Source organism: Micromys minutus (assembly GCF_963924665.1).
Source record: "Micromys minutus genome assembly, chromosome: X".
NCBI lineage: Eukaryota > Metazoa > Chordata > Mammalia > Rodentia > Muridae > Micromys > Micromys minutus.
Genome location: NC_137970.1, coordinates 23,424,083 through 23,449,799, shown reverse-complemented (window position 1 = coordinate 23,449,799; position 25,717 = coordinate 23,424,083). Strand labels below are relative to the sequence as shown.

Here is a 25,717-nt window from a genome sequence, read left to right as displayed (position 1 = left end):
TCTTAGTTAAGGTTTCTATTGCTGTGAAGACACATCATAACAATGGCAACTCTTATAAAAGAAAACATTTAATAGGAGCTGGCTTTGGTTTCAAAGATAGGTCCAGTCCTTTATCTTTATGGTGGAAAGCATGATGCCATGCAGGTAGATATGATGCTGTTGAAGGAACGGAGACTTTTACATCTGGCTCCATAGGATGCAGGAAGAGAATGTCATACTGTACATGGCTTGAGCATGTGAGACCTCAAAGCCTACTTCAACAAAGCCCAATAGAATCACTTCCTATAGGCCTATGGGGACATTTTTATTCAAATGGCCACAATAAAAGAACATCATTTTAAGCCACAACTTTAGCATGTTTTGCTATGGTAAGAGCGTCTACAGGATCTGTCCATATGTGGCCTATAGGTCTCATGTCACGTTTTTATCCATGTTCTATAACTTCTTCCTGCCAGTCCCTTAGATTAGATAGCTTGTAGGTGGATATTTTGCTACTTTCTTGAGTTCTTTTACCTACCTCTCCTCTCTACCCCATCCCCTGCAACACTAGATAAGAGAGAAAGGATAGAGAGTGAGAGAAGAGACTTCTTTGTCATTAAACTACTTTTAGCTGATAAGGGGCCTAGAGTCCCTTCGGGGCAAGTTTGATCTTTATTATCAGAATATCTCCAACTAACAACCAGCAACCAGTAATCAGCAACAAGCAGCAGCAGGAGCAGAAGGAAGATAAATCAGTGTGCTTTTAGATGAATGTAAGATAACCAGGCTGGATAAAAGTAAGAACAGGGCCCTGGAACAGTAACATCTGCTACCATCCACCAGGAGGAAATAGTCACTTTTCTGCTTTTTAAAAAAATACTAATTAATGGCACTATATACACTCCACACACCCAAAGACCTTCCCCGCCCCAATACTTCCACAGAGGGAGAGGGGGAAGGAGAGGAGGGAGAGGGGATGGGAGAAGGAGAGAGAGAGAGAGAGAGAGAGAGAGAGAGAGAGAGAGAGAGAGAGAGAGAGAGAGAGAGAGAGAGAGAGAGAGAGAGAGATGGGTGTGCACTATGGAATGCATAAGGAAGTCCAAGTCCAAAGTGCGGGAGACAGTTCTCTTTACTGTATGAGTCCTGGAGTTGGAAGTCAGGTCAAGCTTGGAAACAAGCTCCTTTACATACTGAGTCATCTCACCTCATCATCATTGTCTTTTCTTATACTCTTGCTTCTACTGCAGCTAATTTTGACAGACTAAAATTTAATAAATATTACTTCTAAGAAGACTGCCTTCAAACACCTACAGCCAGGGAGCTAAATATGAGGGAACCCAAATGTGGGCATTCCACAGTCTGGGGTCCTGTTGTAACAACAACAACAACATCATCAACAACAACAATTAAGGTGAAGTGAAATGAGAACCAGCATCCACCTCTCTCTGCTTCCTCACTGTGGCTTCATTGTGCACCAGCTGCCTCGTGCTCCTATCAATTCACCCTCAAAATGTGACACAAACTAAATTTTTCCTCCCTTAAATATCTTGTTATTTACCTGGTCAAGTATCTACTAAGTGAAAAAAAGTCATAAAGATGCCATAATGTTCTTCTTAAAATAGGAGCTATATTTTATGGGTTCTGCAGGATGCCCCCCCCCGCCTTCAATTTTGGTGCACTTTGCTTCTGATTTTGAGTACCAACCATCTTCACTGAAGGTCTGCTGTTGGTTCCATATGGTTCTGGAATCACAGCAGCAAGACCGTATGATCACTGACAGCATCTGTTCTTTTTGAACAGCTGTGGTAGCAGACTGACGAGGCAGGAGGAAGAAGCTCTGGCTCCTTTCCCACAAAGTAGAGCCTGTCTGAAGAGCAAATACACACTCCAGAGTCCACCATAATCCTTTAGGTGCTGAACAACTAGGAGAATGAAACCCGGGGAGGCTGTCTGAAGGGTTGAAATGCTCTGATTTTGCCCTCTTGATTATGCATAATGTATGGAAATAAGTGAACTGGAAATGTTATAAAATTGCTCAGAGGTTTTCCAAGATCACATTTAGGCTTTCAGATGTCCTATTTATTATCTTTGAGATCTTGTCACTGTGTGCATTAAATTTGTATATATTTATAGTATATTACCATATGACATTTTATGTTTCCTCTGTATGTTACATGACACACTTTCTTCAACCCACTGTCCTCTATCCTCAGTTCTCTACTCTTTGAAAGTCATCCTCTTCCACTCGAAAAGCAGCTGATTCCAGAAATAGGAAGATGGCATAAGAATATAAATGCAAGAATTAAAATTTTGGCTTTCCTAGATCTGAATGGTGAAGTTAGTTCTATTCCTGAGCAATTGGATTTCTCTGTGTCACATCTCCTGCAGCTGTTATATTGGGATTCTAATAAGGTAGTGTCCTAATGGAATTGGTGGGAAGCAGAAATGCATACAATTTACACTGCCCATGGTCGGGAGACTGTAACATATTAAATGTTTAATATATTCCTGGGACCATTATACTTTGCCCTGACTTCTCAGTGCCATCTTAGCCAGATACTGTATTTTTCATCTGTAATACTTTTCTCTTTACAATTTATGGATGCTATTTCACTTTCTTAATTGCATGAGGAAAGTATGACAGCCATTATGGGAATTGGTCACTTCTTCCTATATTGTAACGTTTAGAGTTGCTTATAAAAATTCTGATGCAAATTCTATTTTTATAAGTAACCTTTTTGTCACATTTTGGGCTTTCCTATTTGTGTATATATATATATATATATATATCGTGTTGAGCATATTACTCTCATGACACTCTTCTTGTATCCCATTACCCTCCTGTTTATTACCCTCACTTTGTCTTGTAGGCAGTTTTACTTCTGTTTTCTCATCATATAAATGTCGTATATGCTTTAAAGAACATATATGAATATGACTTTATGTAATCATATACAATCTAGGAACCAGAAATGAGAGACAATTCATGTCATGTACTTGTCTAAGATTCATTTAATTTACTAAATATGTTGATCTCTAGTTGTGTCCACTTTCCCGCCGAAGTCATAGCTTGGTTATTCAATACAGAAGAAATGTATTCTTTGGGTGTGGATGCATTTTCCTCTTCTGTTCATCCTGCTGTTGCACATCTACTGTGTTCTATTGCAGTCTGAATAATGCCTATAAGCTCCACTCTGTGTGTCTAGAGACTCAAGAACATTATCCTATCGCTGCTACACAAGTCTCTCAGATTATCTGGACTTCATTGAGCCTATTCAGTGGACAGAGCAATTTTTCTTCATCCCAGAAAAAAAATCTTCCTTCTATCATTTCTTTACTTGTTCATGCCCCTCCAGAATCCTTTTCCTTACCAGGAGCCTCATTATCTACACAGTGCACTTTTCCCATTAGTCTTTGGGAGTTTCATCTTGCTCCTTCCCTTTCTGTTTGGGTTCTCTTCTCCTGAACTTTTTTCATCTTTCAAAGCTGGATTGCTGTCCTTTTTAAAGGTATTTCCCCTTCTTCCTTAGATTGGGAAAACTACCCTCCTATTTTCGGTCACTGTGAATACCAGCACCACATACAAGTGGAACTGTCCAGTACCCATCTCTTTATTGTGTGCCAGAGAATAATGTCTTCTAAGTTCATTCATGCTGTAGCATACACAAATTTAGTCTCCTTAAAGCTAAATAATACCTCATTGTCTGTGTATGGAATATAAGTATTAGCTTTTGATCTGTTCATGGACATTTGGGTTCTGCCCACCTTTAGCTTATTATAAACAGTGCTAGTGATATGCTGGTGTCTGTTTATCTGTTCATGCCACAGACTTCAATGGTCTGAGCATGTACCAAATATGGGATGCTTGCACAACAATATAATACCACATTTAATATTTAGAAACTGCAATACTATTTTTGACAATGGCTGCAATGCCAAATTCTCAGCAGCAATGCTAAGATTTCATTTTTACATATTCTTAAGGGTACTTGCTGTTTTCTGGGATTTAAAAAAAAAGTTTTACACAATAGCCATATTAATGGATGTGGGATTAATTGTAGTATTGGATTTTCTTAACTGGCATCTTCAGTCCAGCTACCCCAAGGTAAATACATTTTTTGAGACAAAGTTTTATGTACTCTACAGTGGGTTGAAGGATGTAACTAGGGATGTCCTTGAAACCTGATCCTTGTCCCTCCACTTCCTAAGTGCTGGGATTACAGATTTGGGTGACCATATCTGATTAGTGTAGTGTTGGGCATTGAATTCAGGTTAGGAAAGCACTCTATTAATTGAGACACATCCCCAGCCACTGTCACTTCAGTTTTACCCACTAGATTTTATTTATTTAATCCTTGAGTATTTGTGTACTTACTCTGGAGTGAATATAATCATTGAATTCTCCTTTAAAACTTGGACATGTATTTGTTTTTATTTCCAGAAAGTCCTTCTCTAGGGCAGAGGGGATGATTTGGAGATGGGATCAGCCTAACCTACTTGGTGAACTTTCAGGACAAGTAAGAACTAACATATGGCATTGGAGGAAAGATACTCAAGGTTGTTCTTCTTATCTCTACACACACATACACATATGCATAGCTATACCTGCACACACACATGTAACTATATGTATAAGCACCCCCATGTATGTGAACACATGCACATTCCCATCCACAAGGGAGTCTTCTCTTAGTATTAAAACTGAACTAGTTGAAGTATATCTTCTTTGGTCAGTGGTGAGATTCGAAATTACAATAAATAATGAATACATATATCTATTCTTGCTCCCTATCTTAGGGTTTTTGACTTAATTCTTTCGTCCTGAGTGTTGGAGTCCATTCACTAAGAGCTGGCCTTCTATAAGCAAGGAAATGGGGTTTATGACAAAATGGGCTCTCCATTCTTAGGTGGTAGAGCTAGCTTTCTTGTAGGTTGGTGGGGAGATAGCATTCTTTCTGCCAAGTTATCCCTAGTTGTAGCTTTAAAAATCTTTTGATTATTGTTTCCTGTTTTTTTTTTTTTTTTTTTTTTTTTTTATCTCAGAGACAGACAAAACCTGTCTCACAAGAGCAGGTTTCACTTGCTGGTCTTTTTGAAGATAAAACGCCAGGAGGTTCTCCTAAGATACTTGGGCAGATAACATACTTTCCAGGAGAAGTCCCCCAGGGCCTGACACTGTTAGTGATGCTGTGGTGTGCTTGCAGACAAGACGTAAGTATGGTGCAACAAGCAGCTGAAAGAGTCGGATGAAGAAACTAGCATTCAAGCAATGGACAGAAGCCAGGAACCCCTGTGGTTGAATTGGGGGAAAAGCTGAAAGAAGCTGAAGAGGAGGGCGGCCCCATGGGAAGAGCAGCAATCTCAACTGATCTGGACCCCTGAGATCTCTCAGACACTGAGTCACCAACCAGGCAGCACACACCAGTTGTTAAGAGGCTCCTGACACATATACAGCAGAGGACTGCTGGGTCTGGCCTCAGTAAGAGAAGATGCACCTAATCCTCAAGAAACTTGTGGCCCCCAGGGAGTGGGGAGGGCTGGTGAGGTGGAAATGGGGGGTGACGACATCCTCTTGGAGATGGGGTAGGAAGGAGGAGGTATGGGATGGGGTCAGGAGTGGGGGCAGACTGGGAAGCAGATGAAGACTGGACTTTAAAAATGTTTAGAGAATTTAAAAAAAAGTCATTCAAAGTGGCCAGATCTGGAGTTTTTAATTTGGTATTTGGTAAAGGAAGCTGTGTAGCCACAGTGTCTTCACGTAAAAGCCAACATAACATTCTAATTGATATTTTGATGCCATCTTGTTCTATGGCAGCATCCAGTGATGATTAATTTTATGTATTAACTTGATTGGGCCATTAGGTGTCCAGAAAATTTCCAGACACTGTCTTGGGACTATTGGTAAGGACTTTTGTTGATGAAGTTTATGTTTTAACTCTTTTCATAATGTTGATAGGCCTCACCCAATTAGCCAGTCTAAAAACTTGACCAAACAAATAGACAGGCCTTTTATAAAGAATAATACTGCCTGGCAGCCTTTAAATATGAAGATCTGATGCTCTTTATTCTATTGCATCCTGATGACTGTTGGGCTAAAAGTGGTGTGTCAATTCTGCAGATTCTCACCTTGCCAGCCTTCATAATCTCATGAGCCAACTCCATTCAATAATACTTTGGTATTATTTGATTTTGTTGCTTTAGGAAAGCATGTGTAATGCATACCATCTCTACCGATATCTGGAGAGTTGACTTTCAGCTATGTAGCTCCATCTTCTGTTTCTTTGTTCATTATGGGGGTTGGGGGGTGCGGCAAGTCCTGTGCCCAAGTTGAAGAGATGGCCCAGCACTTAAAAACATTGAAATTGGCTTCCAGAATCCCAATGACAGCTTACAGTTATATGCAACTACACTTCCAGGGGATCTGATACCCTCTTTGGGCCTCTGAGGACACCAGGAAAACATATAGTACATATACATATATGTTTCAAGCACTCATATACATGAAATAAAAATAAATGCTTTAAAAAAAGAATTCAATTTTATGGGTAAAACATTCCTCTTAATTGAAGGAAGGTATGAGTTTACTTATAAATTGTATGCACACAATACTCCTACATAAATTAGCATATATTTACTTATAATTAAATAAATGGACTATTTTGTTAATATATGTAATACAAAGATGAAAATAACTACAGTTTCTCCTTCACTCCAGGTACTTGTCTTGCAGGATTTCTGGGGTGTTTTTAGCCCATGTGGTAGCCTACTGCAAACCTGCTGAGACCAGGCCAGGGCTGAGCTATGGCTGGCAGATGTTTTCCTACTCTACCTCTTTTGCAAAGATTAAGCCTCAAGGACATCAAAGTCATAAGACACTATGTGTATAATATGGTTGTCACTTGATTTCTACTTTTTTGTTATGTCTATCCAGTCACATAGTAATATTATCAACATGACAATGTAGTCATCACATGGTAACCTTGCTATCTGCCTTATAACATAGGGAGCTGAGGATCAGGTTAGTAGATTTGCAAGTCATTATGGCTGGGGGCCTGGGGTGATAACAGAGTTGGTAAATCACTTGCATGTAATCATGAGGACTATTGTTGCATCCCCAGAACCTATGTAAATTGAACAACCCAAAATGCCAGGTGTGGTGGTGCCCACTTGCAATTCCAGCACTTTGGAGACAGAGACAGGTGAATCCCTGGGTCAAATCAGTCAGCATAGGGTACTTGGTGAATACTAGTCAGTAACAGTACCTGTCTCAAAGAAAGAAAGAAAGAAAGAAAGAAAGAAAGAAAGAAAGAAAGAAAGAAAGGATGAAAGAAAAGAAAAAAGAAAAGATGTGGGTGATTGATATTGAGCCTGAGATTATCAACAGGCAAACATACACATATCCCCCAAAATGAACACACTCAATTAAAAAAAATGAACTAAAATAATAAAATAGGGGCTATAGAGTTTGCACATTGTTTAAAAACACTGTCTACTCTCCAGTGGACCTAGATTTGATTCCAACACACTCATGGTGGCTCACAACTGTCTGTAATTCCAGTTGTGGCCTGTTCAGCTACCAAGCATGCATTTGTGCAGACAAAATACTCACACACAAATATTAAAAAGCAAAAAGATAAGCAGCATAACTGAGTTTTGATTCCCTATCTCTACATCTTCCAGAATCCTAGTTCCAGGGAGAGTTCCAGCTATTGTAACTGTCAACTGAACTGTTGGGTTTCTTATAGCTTCTTAATTAAGGAACAGACCTGTCCACTCTACCTCCAAAGTAAACCTGGTCTTAGCAATTAACTATTTATTAGCTATTGCTTATACACAGCCTATGAGAATATGCAGTGCTGGAGACAGGGAGTTTTGGTTTCTAAAAGTAAAAATAAAACAGGTTGCATAAAATTTAACTAATGTATTCAATTAAAATGGCTGTGGGAGTGAACATGTGAACATTACATATTATCAGATTTGGTAAGTATAAATAATAAATATGACCAGAAATTGATAAATTTGATAGAAATTTCTGTGTATTTTGAACATGATTTAAAATTGGGCTTTGTCCTTTATGAAGTACCTGAGTGTTTATGAGAAGAGCCAGGAAATTATGGTCAAATGTTAATTGGATGATTACTCACAGTGATCATTCCAAAAGAAAATTACAAAAACATTTTTTTTAGAATGAAAATGCTTGCTTAGTATGAGGGAAAATGACTTAAAATTTTGCTTTCCCACTTTTTACAGAGAAATGTTGGAAAAAATATAAAATGATCCCCACATATACTCATCACCTAGATTGAACAATTGGCAACATTTGTCACAATTTGCTTTACTTTTTAGGCACTTATGCATAATTTTTGTCAAGACTTGAATGTTGCAGTGATTATAATACATTACTCATCTGTAGATGTTCCTGAAGCAGTTCATATTTTAATGTTAATTCCACTTCCCTTAGAAGGGCAGCCTAGTTACGTACTCCTGAGGTGACTTCCTCTGAATCTTCCCATTTTAATTAATAAAATAAAGGAAAGCCAGTAACTGGGCGGGGTAAGGGAGGGGGAGAGAGAGGATTAGGGGGAGAGGTCAGAAGATGATGGAGGAGCGAGAGGTCCCAACATGGAGGTCCAGAAAGACAAGCTAGATCCAGATTGACTTAACTGGCGTTAAATAGCTATGAACATTTAAGAATCTTATAGGTTTAATATCTCATATAGAAGGACAGTTTGTATCTTTGTCTATTTGATGTAATCTTGTTGTGTAGAGGGTTTGTAGATTGAGAATTGAACACATAAATCTGTATGAAAAACTATCAGGCTTTAGAGTTGTGCTTGTGCTGAGTTTTAGAATAAAGAAACACCCTGGGATGAAGGCGGGAAAACAAGTGGTGGTAAACTGCCAGGTAAGGGAGTCACGTGGACAAACTTAGACCATGGGGTGGCTCGGACCAAGCAACAGAAGTGCACAAGGCTCCATACTAGAAGCTGTGCCCACAGAGTTAGACAGGGGGCCAATAAAGAGATAAGCCATTTTTATTTTTTAATTTTTACTACAACACTCATCTCCTAAGATATGGGCATTTAAAATGGTGTTCTAATTTATTCTTTGAAAATTTCATAATGATACAATGTATTTTGATCATAGCTACCTCCCTGTCCCTTTCCCCAAATACTTCTAACTAGCCCCCAACAAATCTCTCTCCAAACTTCATGTCCTTTTGTTTGTTTTTTAAAAGATTTATTTATTGTATATATACACCATTGCTATCTTCAGACACACCAGAAGAGGGCACCAGATCCCATTACAGATGGCTGTGAGCCACCATGTGGTTGCTGGGAATTGAACTCTTCAGTACCTCTGGAAGAGCAGTCAGTGCTCTTAACCACGGAGCAATCTCTCCAGTCCTGTCTTTTTGTTTTGTATTAACCCACTGAGTCCATTTGGTCTGTTCATATGCACACAGGTCTGGGACCATCCATTGGAGAATGAACAACAAAGGCCACACTTCCGGAGGGAAAAAAGATTTTCTTTCTCAGTAGGCCTTATCTGCCAATACCTCTTTTACTAAGTGTAGTGCCTTGGAAGCCTCTCCCCTATCAATGTTGGAGTTGATTACTGGCTTAATCTTGTGCAGGGTTTTTGCAGGTAAGTGTGAGTCCAGAAACACCTTTCTGGAATTGCCAAGACACAGGGCTGAGGATGATGAGTAGCCTAGGTCCTGGGAAAATAGGAACTCCAGTTTAGGTCATCTCTGAAAGTCCTTAGCTTAGAGGTCTGGAAGCAAAGAGAGGTCTTCTACAGGAGACTTAGGGTGCAGCTCTGTAGGGAAAACCTCCATGTTCCCCAAAGCAAAAGTTTTGATGGAAGAGACAAACAGTCCATGTTTATCCACACTGTTTATTGACTGTTTATTATAGAAAATGAATGTATATCAACTTTTCAGGGTGGACCAGTGATTAAATACCTTTTGAAGGATGTCCAGGAAGGAAATGTTATTGGCTAAATCCTCAGGGCCTCTAGATATCTCATTAACATTGAGAACTCTGTTCTGGGCTACATGACCAATGTGGGGAGTGTAGTACTTGTTCCCGGCCAGGAATCTAGTAAAGATCAGGGAGGCACCTACTGTCTTAGGTGTGTACCTGAGGGTCAGAGTGTTGGACCAGCTCTCCTTTAACAAGTTACCTGGCATGGTCTAGTATTCTACAGGTAAGTATGGCTGCTTTAAATTCAGGTGTGATACATCTATGCCCAGTCCAGTATGAGCACCCACAATTACTTACTCTCAGCACATTGAACAGTTACAAGTCTGCATAATCACTGTCTACTACAGAAAAGAAACTTCTCCAACCAAGGATAACAAGATCACAGATCCATTGGTATGAATATTTAGAAGGCAATTTAACATTAAGAACAGTTATCAAAACAAGAGTAGATACCTGCTGTAGGACTTTCCAAGCCATAGGTTATTGACCAGCTTTATAGTGTCAGGCATAATACTGTTGAACAGGCCTCAAATCAAATCAGAATGCAGTTGATTACCTTCATAATGATATGCCAGTATTGTACCAGTGGGTGTATCTTGACTGACAGATCAGTACTGTAACATTTAAGGTCCAGTGTCAAAGACATTTTCTCCCCCAGAAGTCTGTGTAGTGTCTTTTGACACTATGAAAGCTAACCACCATGGGTAAGTTTCCCAGTAAGTTTGAGATTTATTTATGTGCTGTAATCAATTTATATGGTGTCTTCAGCAACAGAGTATACCATCTAGTTACGGTGGACAACCATGATCAGAGGCAAATAATAGCATTTGTTGTGTTGGGTACCTGTATTAGTCAGAGTTTTACTGTTGTGAACAGACACCATGACTCAGACAAGTCTTATAAGAATAGCATTTATTTGGGACTGGTTTACAGGTGCAGAGGTTCAGTCTAGTATCATCAAAGCAGGAACATGGCAGCATTCAGGCAGGCACAGTGCAGGAGGAACTGAGAGTTCTACATTTTCATCTGATGGATGCTAGCAGAATACTCACTTCCAGGCATCTAAGGCTAGAGTATTAAGCTCACACTCATAGTGACGCACCTACTCCAACAGGATCACACCTTCTAATAGTGCCACTCTCTGGGCTGAGCGTGTATAAACCATCACATTCCACTACCTGCTTCCCATAGGCTTGTTCAAACACATGAGTCTATGGGAGCCATGCCTAAACATAGCATACTAAAAAATACATTTGGCCCAACTACAAAAGCCCTCATAGTCTATAGCAGTCTCAACAAAGAGTCCAAAGTTCAAAGTTTCTTCCGAGATTCATCCAATCACTTAACTGTGATTCCCAAAGGAATACAGGAAACCAGCTGGGCAAACTTGCATCTCTATGGCCGATGTCAAAGCAGTCTTCAGATCTCCAACTCCATTTTCATCTTTGTTGAATGTAACAAGCCTCTTTTTTTTTTTTTTTTTTTTTTTCTCTTAAAGCCTTTACTTTGAGACGTCATGGAAAACTTAAGAGGTACACATGGGGAAGGCATGATCACAGAATGAAAACAGGACAGAAGCATCAGTGACTGCAGCTAATGCTGGGGCTGGAGTTTTGAGTTTGACATGATACAGGTGCTGGGGGATGAGCTAGTATTTCTCTCTCTCTTCCTCATCCTTGCCTTCCACATATTCCATAACAACCTCTCCATAATCCTTCTCAGGGTGGCTATGTCCTCAGGGGCTTCAGAGAACTCCCCATCTTCCATGCCCTCTCCCACATACATACTTTGTGTACCAGTGCACAAAGGCACGCTTGACATACATCAAATTAAAATCTAGGCGAGCCCAGGCTTCAGCAATGGTTGTGGTGTTACTCAGCATGCACACAGCTCTCTGGACCTTGGCCAGGTCACCACCCAGTACTATAGTGGAAGGCTGGTAATTAATGCCAACCTTGAATCCAGTGGGACAGCAGATCACAAATTGGATGCTGTGCTTGGTCTTGATGGTGACAATGACAGTATTGACATCTTTGGGAACCACATCACCAAGGTAGAGCAGGCAGCAGGCCATGTATTTACCATGGAGATGGTCACATTTCACCATCTGGTTGGCTGGCTCAAAGCAGGCATTGGTGATCTCTGCTACAGAAAGCTGCTTGTGGTAGGCTTTCTCAGCAGAGATGACAGGCGTAAGTGGCCAGAGGGTAGTGGATGTGTGGGTAGAGCACCAGGTTGGTCTGAAATTCTGTCAGATCAACATTCATGGCCCCATCAAATCTGAGGGAAGCAGTGATAGAAGACACAACCTGGCTAATAAAGCGGTTAAGGTTAGTGTAGGTTGGGTGCTCAGTGTTGAGGTGTCTAAAACAGATGTCATAGGTGGCCTCATTGTCTACCATGAAGGCACAATCAGAGTGCTCCAGGGTGGGTGTGGGTGGTGAGGATGGAATTATAGGGCTCAGCCACAGTGGCAGAAACCTGGATGGGGGAGTAAGTGGAGAATTCCAGCTTGGACTTCTTTTCATACTCAACAGAGAGCCACTCCATCAGCAGGGAGGTAAACCCTGGTTCCAAGGCAACATCAGTGTTACAGCTTCTTGTTTCAATATCTGGAATCCACATGTGATTGTCTGAGCTCCTCCAAAGGGCTAGTGTCACTTCTGCAGCTCTGTAGCACTCTAAGCTCAGGTTGATCCACTCCACTGCTGCTGCTGCTGGTGGTGATCATCCCATGGTACTGGTATCTCTGGTACACTGGGGTATTCCATCACAACTAGGTTTCACCTGTTGTAAGACCCTGAGGAGTCTTAGCTCAGGAGCGCAAGCCACACAGAACACAATTAGATGATAGACTGCTGTAATGACAAGGGGTTTTATTTCATGTACATGGGGCTTTTTATCCTCGCAGGGAGAGTCAACCCCGAACTCAATAAGCATACATCTTTTATACTTATTTTGTGAGGGGAGTGAACTACTATTTTACCATTGGTCAGCAATATAATTTTTAGAAAGAGGAGAGGAAGTGGGAGGAAAGGGGAAAGAAATTTTGGCAGTAAGGTTGTTGACAGTTTGCATTTTCTTTGGAATTCAGTACAGGGAGGGGTAGGGGAGCTGTTTCTAAAGTGGTCATTTTTGTTTTGTCAGTATAGCTTGACCTGGATACTAAAACTTTGTTTTTACATTTTAAGAAACTTTTTTATATATTTCAAAACTTTGAGGGGTTTTGTCCTTGTTTTATTTCTCAGAATTGGGTGATTAGAGCATGAGTTAACTATGACTATGACATGCGTCAGGACCCTATCTAGGGTCTTCTAGAGGGCCAAGTGGCTATCAGTCAATATATTCTGTGGTTTGTTTGTTTATTGGGGGATTTTTTTGAGAATTACTCTGGGCCATTGTTTGTCAGGCACAGGCAAGATCTCATAGCCTTGGGATGACTGGAAAGTCTCTGAGTCTGACTTTAATCATTTCTGTGTCTTTAGGGTCTCACATTCTAAGAATAGGATGTTTTGGAAAAGTCTCAGAGCCCCTAAAACTTTGTTTCTTACATCACACCAAAAGCCTCTCACAGGCTCTCTTCATGGTGCCAAGCCTCAACTCTTTTGCATGACCCCTTCAGTCCAGGGCCATCAACTGCAACTGAGGCTTCACTTTCACCAGTGGCCTTCCATGGCCTCTTACAGTGCCAAGACTCAGCTGCTCTTCATGACCTCTTCATGCATTCAAAACCAGTACCTACTGGTTAACTCTTACACATTACCAAGTACACCTGCTGCAGCAGGTACAACTTTGGCTATTTCTGGAACACAGCTTCTTCATGCTCTTAGAAAACAATCCCCAGAAGATTTCACCTCAGCGATGCTGGTCTCATCTTAATCACAGGTAATTTCTTAGCTTCAGCTAACCAGCACCAATTGACCCAGTAGTCCACTTCTCCTCCTGAATATAAAGCTAAAAACACATGGCCAAAGTTCTGCTGCTTGTAATAGCTGAAACATGGTCCCCGTGTTCTAGTATATCATCACTAGCTTCCTCTTTTCCAACTCCTTCACTTCCTAATATTGGCTGTCCTGGTTCTTGCTCAGTAGATTGGCCTTGAACTCAGCGATATGCATGCCTGTCTCCTGGGATTAAAGGTGTGTGCAGCCATGCCTGAATCTAAGTTTATGGGGTAGGATCTTGCCCCAGGAATCCACCCTTTTAATTCAATTAATGACCTTGAACACAGGATTCAGCTCCATTTCACTTCTGGGTGTCTCTTTAATACTTGAACCATATATTTTATGTTTCTCCTTTCTCAGTTTTGCTACGTTTCTTCCAAATGCTCTTCATCAGAGTTAATCATAGAACAAACTCTCTGTTGGGCTTTGTTGAGATTTCCTTTGTTGATGCAATTAATATAAATCTTTTTAACTTAGCCTTAGGCAGTCTCTTCAGACAATGGCAAAAAGCAGCTAGGTTCTTCACCAAAACATCACTAAAATAGTCTCTTGGCCACAATCCACAGACCACATGAAGCTCAAGAAGAAGGAAGACCAAAATGTGGATGCTTCAGTCCTTCTTAGAAGGGGAAACATGATACTCACAGGAGAAAATACAGAGACAAAGTGTGGAGCAGAGACTGAAGAAAAGGCCATCAGGAGACTGCCTCACCTGAGGATCTATCCCATATTCAGACACCAGACTCAACAATATTTTGGATGCCAAGAAGTGCATGCTGACAGGAGCCTGATATAGCTGTCTCCTGAGAGGCCCTGATAGAACCTGACAAATACAGAGGCAGATGCTCACAGCCAACCATTGAACTGAGCAGGAGTCCCCAGTGGAGTAGTTAGGACTGTAGGAGCTGAAGGGTTTTTGTAACCCCATAGGAAGAACAACAATATAAACCAACCAGACCCTCCAGAACTCCCAGAAACTAAACCACCAACCAAAGAACACAGATTGAGGGACCCATGGCTCTAGCTGCATAAGTAGCAGAGGATGGCCTTATCTGGCATCAGTGAGAGGAGAGGCCCTTGGCCCTGTAAAGGCTCAATGCCGAAATGTAGGGGAATGCCAGGGTGGGGAGGTGGGTGGGGGAGCACTCTCATAGAGGGAGGGGAGAGGGGATGAGATAGGGGAATTCCAGAGGGGAAAGCAGGAAAGGGGATAACATTTGAAATGTAAGTAAAGGGAATATCCAATCAAAAAACAAACAAACAAACTTAAAATTCTTCTCCATTGAAACCTCTTGGGCCAGCAGGCCTACACAATTTGAATGACCCTCAGCACCACTATCTTTCTTACCCCCTAACACACTCACAAAACTTCACACAACACCGATAGCTGGAGATGCTTCACCTCACTCATCAGGATAGACTGAGTTTCCCTGGGGTATTCTGGTTGTCTTTGAACTCTCCTGTAGCTATGTCTTACAGGTAATCCATGTCCTTCTGTTTCCGGAAACTTGACTTGCTATCAGACAAGGTAACAAATGCAACTTAATCTTTATGTCTTTCTTCCTCTAGCCGGTTTACCTGAGATCACCCAAGCCTAACTACAGAAACTACGGGAGAGACATCTCTAATAACCATAATTCTTTCCTGGGTCTCCAGTACTGTTAGACCATTAGAATAACTTTTCCTTTATAATTTTAGTTACCCATAGAACGTGAGAAGCAAGAGTGACTTATTAATTATGCAATATTCAGTTAAGCTCTTCGTCTAGCTGGTTTTCTATGTTTTGTCTACCTTTGTACCTTTGGGCAGTTGTCAGTCCCAACCAGTGAGCAAGAAAGGTAGCCGAAAGAATTTTGGTACATTCAAATGAAGGGCCTTAATCAAGACTTGAGTTTTCTATTGAAAGAAGATGAATTCCCTACCCGTATTTATACATATGTTCTGAGTTTCAATTCAACATGAAATTCAATACCAGAACCATGTTTCTGCCCTGATAATCTTTGAAAAGCTAGCTCATTTCTTACAAATGAGAAGTAGACAGAAGCACTGAATTCCTTGGAGGATTTAAGGAACATAGTTTTAATAATAACACAGTAAGCCTTGGGAATCATTTTTAAGACAAGCTGATGCAAGGAACAAAATAAAACATCTCCAAACTCTTTTTTTTTTTTTTTTTCCAAAATTGGGGGTTTTGTTTTCGGTAGTTTTTTTTTTTTTTTTTTTTGTTGTTGTTGTTTTTTGTTTTGTTTGTTCGTTTTTGAAATAAGGTCTCACTATGCAGCTTTGGCTGGCTTGGAACTTGCTATGTAGACTGAGCTGGCCTCAAATTCACAGAAACTACCTGCCTCTGAGTCTTCAATATTGGGATTAATGGTGCATATCATCATACACAACCTAATTCACCTTCCGAATTACCTGGAGTGAAGGAAACCCCTTTCTATGTTGTCTTAATTAGACATGTGTGGTGACAGCATGAACAAAGCAGCTTATCAAAAAGAAGCTTGTAATTAGGGCTGGCGTACAGTTTCAGAGTGTGAGTCCATTATCATTATGGTGGAGAGTGTGGCAGCAGATAGAAAGGGATCGTGCCGGAGAAGTAGCTCAGAGCTTACAGATGATAAGCACGTTTTCTGCAAAGAGAGGGTGTGAGGGAGGGCAGGAAGGAGGAGGGAGAGATGGGGAGATGGAGAAAGAGAGAGAAAGAGAGAGAGAGAGAGAGAGAGAGAGAGAGAGAGAGAGAGAGAGAGAGAGAGAGAGAGAGAGAGAGAGAGAGAGAACACCTGGACTTGTGTCTGGCATGATCTTTTAAAACCCCAAAGCTTACTCCCAGAGACATACTTCCTCCACCAAGGCCACATGTTCTAATCCTTCTCAAATAGTGCCACTAACTGGGGACCTAGCATTGAAACGTACAAGCTTATGAGGGCTATTCTTATTCAAACCACCACACATGAACTCATCAAAAGCCCCCACCAAGACTGTTGCGTGGCTTAAAAAGCAAACTGTCAGGCCAGAGAGACGGCTCAGTGGTTAAGACTGTTTTAAATGTTCTGATTTCAAATCCTAGAAACCACATGGTGTTTCACAACCATCTCTAATGGAATCTGATGCCCTCTTCTGGTGTGTCTGAAGACAGCAACAGTGTACTCACATACAATAAACAAATAAACTTAAAAAAAGAGAAAAGTAAACTGTCCTTTTAGTGATAAATAGACATCACAGATCATAGTCTCTAGCAAATTTTTCATTTTATTCAATCATAAAACATTTTTTCTTTGCTAAAGCTTATTATATAATGATACTTTTTGAAAACATCTCTTAATTAATATGTAATATAAAAAACTGTAAAATAGGAATTGTTTTCAAGCACACCTACATGGGATGTCTTACCAAAATAGTAACAACAATAAAAACCCAAAGAGACAACTTTATAACTTTCGACTCATGATTTCACCAACAGAAAGGTGAGTCTAAGTACAAAATGACGCACAGTCTAAATACCAAACACCCATAGAGAATATTGTTTTCTTTAGTAAAAATTCTCATAACAACAAAAGCAAGGCCCATTAGGAACGCTCCTTAATAAAGCTCATACTAAAGAGCATAAGTTAAAATATTTAGCTCCAAAAATAATTCTATGTATCATTAAATCTGAAATTAAAAACAAAACCAAAACCAGAAAAACATTCAATACTCAGCAGACTAAAAATCTATTTCTCTCTGGAGAGTCATATTAAGCAGTGAATTATGCATCTTTCATTCCCAGGACTACTTGGTAGGGCATTCTAGCCTAATGATAATTTAAAGCAGCTAAAATGAACAAATTTACATAAAGTCAGGTCCTAAAAGGGCTATTGGAGCTCAAGGTTTATTACTTTTATTCATTCAACAGTAAACATTTAATGAGTTTATGTTATTTGCTGTTTACTAAGGGTATTTCTACTTGTTCCTGCATATATATATATATATATATATATATATATATATATATATATATATATGTATATGTGAATATTTATATTGTGTAATTATATATATACATATATGTGTGTATGTATATATACACATATATGTGTGTATTGTTTGCATATATGTGAGTTTATATATATATATATAGTATATGATTAAAGCACATGCTTGGATCTGTGTAATGTTTTAGTCAAGAATTAGGTTCCCATGAGGCAGGTGCTTAGAACAGCCTGGGAAATCCCTTGGAGTACAGAACAAGGTCAGCTGAGGCTCAGAAAGCAGATATTTTATAGATAAAAAATTGAGAACGGAGAAGTTTTAATAATTTCTTCACAAGTATTAATCTAAAAGATTGAGGACTAGAAGCCAAGGCTTCATATAGGGGACTTAGTACCCCTTTCTCCTTATAATGTGAAAAAATGACTTTTAGTATAATGGGTCACTCTACCATGACAGGTAACTCTATGGTAGTCTAATGTGTCCATCCGGTGTCTCATAAAAAGTGGTTAGACTGTTACACTTATGGAGTGTCCATAGATTATAGATTATGGGAGCTTGGGCACAAATCTTAGAATAGTGGGTCCAGTAGAACATACAACAGCAGTAATCTCATGTGGGAACTTTCCAGAGATAAAGATTCCCCTGCATTAAATTTACACCTGCATTAGTAACTGTGGCCTAGGGCCTTACTCTCATGCATTCCCAAATCTCCCCAGTAAATCAGATAAAGAAATGTTGGTTTAAAGACACTGACAGATGCCAAGATGCATGTTGTATATTTCTATGACAGACTGACAGTATTACATTAATAATTATATATAATATATACAATAAAATAAATAAATATGTAATATATTTATGAATACATATTTACAAATATATAATATATATTTATAAATACATATTTACAAATACATAATATATATTTACAAATATGTATTTACATATATATATATATATATTTTAAGCTGGAGATATAGTTTATTTAACAGAGCTGGTGCCCATGTTTAATCTAAGTACTTATTAGGTGGAGGTTAGAAGATCAGAGATTCATAGCCAGCCTTGACTCTACTATAGGTTTCAGGTCAGCCTGAGATACATATGAGCCCCACTTTTTTTTTTTACTTTCTTTCTCTCTCTCTCTCATATTTTTGTCTTTAGATATGTTAGATATATCTATATCTATAATATATTATACATTGTAAATAATTATATATTTTATATATTATAATTATATATTAAACATAATATATGTGTATTATATATAGATGTAACATATATATAATCATATTTTATATAGTATATAGCATATATATTATAATTATATAACATGCATATATCATATATGATATAAAATAATATATCATATATGAATCACAGAATATATAAAAAGCACATAATATATACTTATATATTCATGTGTATAATTATATATGATACAATATGTAATATGATTTATATTATAAGATATAATATATAGCATAAGACATAACATTGATGTTATGATATATATAATATCTATAATATAATTTATACAATATAATATTTACTGTATATATCACATAATATATGGAGTATAAAAGAATATAAAATATATGATGTATAATTAATGTAATGTAATTATACATTAATATAATGTGATAATATATTATATTACATATAAAATATAATACATAATATATAATATGAAATTCATAATATATAATTTTGTTATATTATGTATGATAAATGAATACAATATATGACACAGCATATATGATATGCAATGTACAATATATTATATATCTATATAAAGTAAAGTATATATTATAACATACTGTATGATACATGAAATTTGATACATAGGACATATACTATATGGTAAGTAGTTTATGAAATATATAAATAATATATTATGAACATAAACATAAAAATATAATATACAATATGCCATATATAATATAAAATATATGATTATAATGTACACTATATGCTATAGGATATACAATATGTGATAAGTAACACATGACTTGTGACATTTACCATGTAACATGTAATATAATATCTAAAACATAATATGTGATATATCATATGTTATGTATAATATATAATCTATAATATATAAAATATAAAATATACAACATAAACTATAAACTATGATATATGATATACAATACAAGATATAATATATATGTAAAATTATAATATATTTTGTAGTACATAGTAAGTACTACATAACAGTTAATATATTTAATATGTAATGTAATATGAATTATATATATTGTAATTATAAGTATAAATACTTATAACATACAATATAGACTATATGTATGCCACTGCAGTTTCATTAGTGTTTTATAAAGATAGCCATCAAATTTCAAAAAACTTTTTTTATTTTTTGTTTGTTGCCTGTTATTTAGTGACAATTATTTTGTTGTTTGTCATGTGCTACATACTGTCAGTGCCAGTTACATGTGCATATACTCTACCAAAAAAAAAAAAAACATTTAAAAAAAGTTAGTACAGTGATGAAAGCATTAAGGGCCCATAACTGAAAGGATAGCAAGTAACTTTTGAGTGGTTAGAGGATCAGGTACAAGTGGCAGCCCAGGAATCTCAAATTGATTGCAAACAGGGGACTGGAGTAATTGTTAAGCAGTTAATAATATGTAGGCCGTTTCTGAGGATCTAGATTCAATTCCCAGAATCCACATAGTGACTCACATTCATACTTAACTCTAGTTTCAGGGGACCTAATGCCCTCTTTTGTCCTGCTTGAACATGAGACATACATGTAGTACTCAGATATACATACGGGCAAAACAATCATACATCTAAAATAAAATTAAATTAAAAGAGTAGGCTTTCACACCGGAGCAAAGCAGAGGAAGGACACTCCAGATCCAGGACTCATGATGAAAGGCACAGTCACAAGGAACAGTTGGGGATAATCAGGGGAGACTATACAAGATTTTTATGGAGGGGGAAGAATATAGCCAAATTTGCATTTTAGAACAATCATGTTAAAGCAGTGACATCACCAGCAAAATCTGGGGCTCTTGTGTCTCAGTGTACTGTGATAAGATACTAACCAAAAGCAACTTGAGTGTTTATTTAAGCATAAGAGGCATATTTCAGTTTTGAGGGAAGTCAGGGAAAGAGTATAAGGCAGGAACTTGGAGGCAGGGACTGAAGCAGAAGTCCTGGAGGAGGCAGGGACTGATACCGAAGTCATGGAGGAGCTCAGCAAGCTTTTGACGGGAATTAAGGACACTGGTCTTTTCTACTTTTTAAAAAATACTTTCAAGCTAGAGGCTAAAAGGTTTCCTTTACTATATTCTGACACAATGCATTGCCCCACCACAAGCTGAAAAGCAATGGGACCAGCGAACTACGGATTGAAATCACCAACATTATGTCAACAAAACAGCCACATTTTTTTTCTTTGCAATTACAGAGTGGTATTCAGTTAACAGAACAAAAATTATCTTTGTATAAGCTTCATCAGAGACAACTGATGATGAAAAACAAACAAAAGAAAACCAAAATAAAAAAAATCGGAAAAAAAAACAACCAAACTACTTTTCCCATGTATAACTAATTTGAGTTGTACACTAACAAGAGCCTACTTTAAATTTTCATGCCAATTTACAACCCCCAGAGTGTACCAGGCAAGGTTGGTGGCTATTGAAAATACCACCAGGACAGGGCTATCTAAAGACACATTCCCTAGTGTGTTAACTATACAAAAAATAAAAAGACACTGTACACTTCAAAAATAAATCTTACACAGCCTTTCATTCTTTTTTCTTTAAAAGGAGTAAGTTGTGTACAGGCGGGTTAAATGTTTTATAGAAAAGAGAAAAAAATACTGAGCTAGAACCAACTTATTCATCTTCTTCTTCATCATCTTCATCTTGCTCTGCTTCCTCCTCTTCCTTATCCTCTTCATCCTCCTCCTCATCTTCCTCTTCCTTCTTTTTCTTGCTCTTTTCAGCCTTGACCACCCCTGTTTTCGCTGCATCAGGGTTTCCTTTAGCTCTGTAGGCAGCAATATCCTTCTCGTACTTCTCCTTCAGCTTGGCGGCCTTCTTCTCACAGGGCTGCTTGTCATCCACGGCAGTGTTGTTTCACATCTCCTCTAGTTTCTTTGCACCATCACCAATGGATAAGCCAGAATGTTCGCCTTTGATTTTTGGGCGGTACTCAGAACAGAACAAGAAGAAGGCTGAAGGAGGCCTCTTGGGTGCATTGGGGTCCTTGAACTTTTTGGTCTCCCCTTTGGGAGAGATGAAGGTTTTCATTTCTCTTTCATAATGAGCCTTGTCAGCCTTTGCCATATCTTCAAACTTCCCCTTTTCTTTAGCAGACATGGTCTTCCACTTCTTTGAGCACTTCTTGGAGATCTCTGAGAAGTTGACAGAAGCATCCGGGTGCTTCCTGTGCTCCTCCCGGCAGGTTTGCACAGAGAACGCACATGAGGACTTTTTGCCTCTCAGCTTCTTAGGATCTCCTTTGCCCAAGTTTAGTTGATTTTCCTCCGCGAGGCACAAAGTCTCCCAGTGCCCGTCCGGCTCTGGCTTGCCCCGGCGCTGTCTCTATTGAGCTCAAGGTACTGCAATTATTTGTTTGTTTTCTGAAAGTGTCTTACTGTGTATCTTCCTGTAGCCTGGAACTAGATTTGTAGACTAGGCTGACCTTGAAATCACAGAGATCCGCTTGTCTCTGCCTCCTGAATGTTGGCATCTTCGTTTTTCTGAAAGTTTGAGAGGCTCTGCAATAAGCTTTAGACATGTTCCTTGTAAAGCAAGTCACTTGTTTTACTATACTCCAGGGCAAAAATGATCAGCAATCCTTAGCCAGCCATAACTGTTAGCTCATTTGTAGCATGACTGTGGGCAACTCTCCATGGGCTTCTTAATTGCATCATTAAAACAGTGAGCAGGTGTAGTTTTGAGAGAGGTTTCTCACAGACTATGTGATGCCTACAGAATATGTAGATCTAAGTAAAATTAAAAAGCATGTAAAATGGGCATAAATTGTTTTCTGTGGAAATCGTAGCATGTCTGGAGCTCATTACAGAGTGTTGGTTTGATGTTATTCGTTGTATACATGAAAAAGGGAAGTCAAAACTTTGAGCTTAGTGCTAAAGGTGTTTCAGGTTTCTAGAGAAATTGAAGTAATGGGCTTCTCAACCTCAGAACTTCTGATGTTGTGGGTCTGATACTTTTTGTTGGTATGTGAGGGCCATTTTAGGAATTGTAAGATATTTTAGTTGTGTGTGTGTGTGTGTGTGTGTGTGTGTGTGTGTGTTGCATTTGCACATGCATATACATATGAAAGCCAGAGGTTAATGTTATTTTCCTCTACCAGTCTCCACTGTTTTGAGAAATCTCTCACTTATCCTAGAGTTTACCAGCTTGGCTTGGTTGGCTGGCCACCGAAACCTGGGAATTTTTCTGTCTTCATTTTCCAGTGCTCAGATTACTATGTGTACTACCATGCCTAGCTTTTACATGGATGCCAGAGATTCCAATTCACATCCTCATGCTTGTGCAAAAGGCCCATTATCCTGCGGAGACATCTCCCCAGCCTTCATGCTAAGAGTTTTTTGAGCAGTATCTCTTGTTTTTACAGACTAGTATTATTTCACGTGTTTTTGTATATGAAAATAAGAAATGTCTCTAGACAGTTCCAACATTGCTCATGACAAGCAATTGTCTCTAGCTGATAGAGCCTCTGGAGTAAGGATTTTATAGTCTGAAACAGCATTCTTTGTTACATCTGTCTACTAAATCTGCTGAATCACAGGGGAAGCCTGCTTCTTGGGTGATTAGGGTGCAATTTGAGATAAATTACAAGATGATGTGGCAGATTTGAGGAGAAGAACAGAATGAATAGATTTGATAGAGACAAGACAAACAAGGAGTTGAGTCAACTCCTGATGTAAACAACTCCTGTTTGTTTCCATCATATGGCTCCGTATTAAAACTGAGTCATTCTGTAAGTACTATATGGCATCTCCCTAGTTTCCTGTCTCGTGGCATAAAAACCATAGATTTCTAAACTCTTGCTTTATATGGCAGAATCTCTCTCCTCCAGTGCTGTCTGTCTGTCTGTCTGTCTGTCTCTGTCTCTGACTCTCTCTCTCTTTCTCTGTCTCTGTCTCTGTCTCTCTCTCTCTCTCTCTCTCTCTCTCTCTCTCTCTGTGTGTGTGTGTGTGTGTGTGTGTGTAAAACAGGAGGGGTAAGATGAGAATAGAGGTTACCTTCAGGTGTGATTCTTAAAGCACTGCTTTTAAGTTTCTGTAAGGCTAAGGACATTGTCAAAAAACAAAACGGCAGCCAACAGAATGGGAAAAGATCTTTACCAAATCCACATCAGATAGAGGCCTAATATCCAAGGTATACAAAGAACTCAAAAAGCTAGACACCAGAGAATCAAATAACCCTATTAAAAAATGGGGTACAGAGCTAAACAAAACATTCTCAATTGAGGAATATCGAATGGCTGAGAAACATCTGAGGAAGTGCTCGACATCCTTAGCCATCAGGGAAATGCAAATCAAAACAACCCTGAGATTCCACCTCACACCAGTCAGATTGGCCAAGATCCAAAACTCAGATGACAGCAGATGCTGGCGAGGTTGCGGAGAAAGAGGAACACTTCTCCACTTTTGGTTGGGTTGTAAACTGATACAACCACTCTGGAAATCAGTCTGGTGATTCCTCAGAAAATTGGACATAGTACTACCTGAAGATCCAGCTATTCCACTTCTGGACATATACCCCAGAGACACTCCAATATACAACAAAGATACATGCACCACAATGTTCATAGCAGCTCTATTTATAATAGCCAGAAGCTGGAAAGAACCCATATGTCCTTCAGTAGATGAATGGATACAAAAATTGTGGTACATTTACACAATTTACTCAGCCATCAGAAACAATGACTTAACCAAATTCTTAAGAAAATGGTTGCATCTAGAGAATATCATCCTGAGTGAGATAACCCAGTCACAAAAGAACAGACATAATATGCAGTGCAGTCACTGATATTGGGATGCTAACACCAGAGGCTCAGACTGCCCCAAAAACAACTCACAGACTGTGTGAAGTTCAAGAAAAAAAGAAAACAAAACAAAGCACTGCTCTTTTTTTTTTTTTTTTTTTTGAGAAAGGGTAACTTGAAGCCTGCTAATTTGGCTAAGTTCTAGGAACAGAGTTCAGGTCTTCATTTGTATATAGCAAATAGAGCTGTCTCTGTAGCTTCTATTGAATCTCTCTCTTCTAGCTACGGACTGGCCACCTGTGCTACTGTCTATGTGAAAGCCCACGTGTATGTGCTGGGTGCATGGGGAAGGCTGTGGAGGACATTTTACATGAAGGCTGCTTGTGCCAGAGGAACTTTCACTCGATACACTGAAGCAGCAGGGAGGTTAAACATGTTACAATCTGCTTGCCACTGGACTAATGGTACATGGTCTCTGCTACCAGGTGGCAACTCTGCAATAGATACTTTGTCTGTCTGTCCAGAAATGTATCAACAGGGCGATTGCTTTGTGACACAGTGTTGTTCTCATTTGGATGACCACACCACTAACCCATTTGGGAAAGCTCATTTGTTATGTGACTCTCTCAGGTAGTGACCCCTGCATACTACTTCCCTCACAACAGGAAGCTCGGTTGTTTCTAAGGAGCCCTTGTTGGCCATTTTGAAATGTTTCTGAGGGAACCCTGCTTAAGCCATGTTCTGTGAAGGAAAGGTACAGCCTTGAAAAGCCAGAACAGTTAACTGTTGACAAGACTTTCCCCAGTATATTTAAGGTTAATTTTTAAATTATGATCTCTGTAA

The 25,717-nt window shown here is 38.8% G+C and overlaps 1 pseudogene across 1 annotated transcript; it reads right to left on the bottom strand.

Annotated features, from left to right (window-relative positions):
- Nucleotides 1-11,616: 11,616 nt before the first annotated feature.
- Nucleotides 11,617-12,518, bottom strand: LOC308414829 (tubulin alpha-1B chain-like; annotated as a pseudogene). The gene has a single exon. The product of its transcript is annotated as a tubulin alpha-1B chain-like (transcript).
- Nucleotides 12,519-25,717: the final 13,199 nt, after the last annotated feature.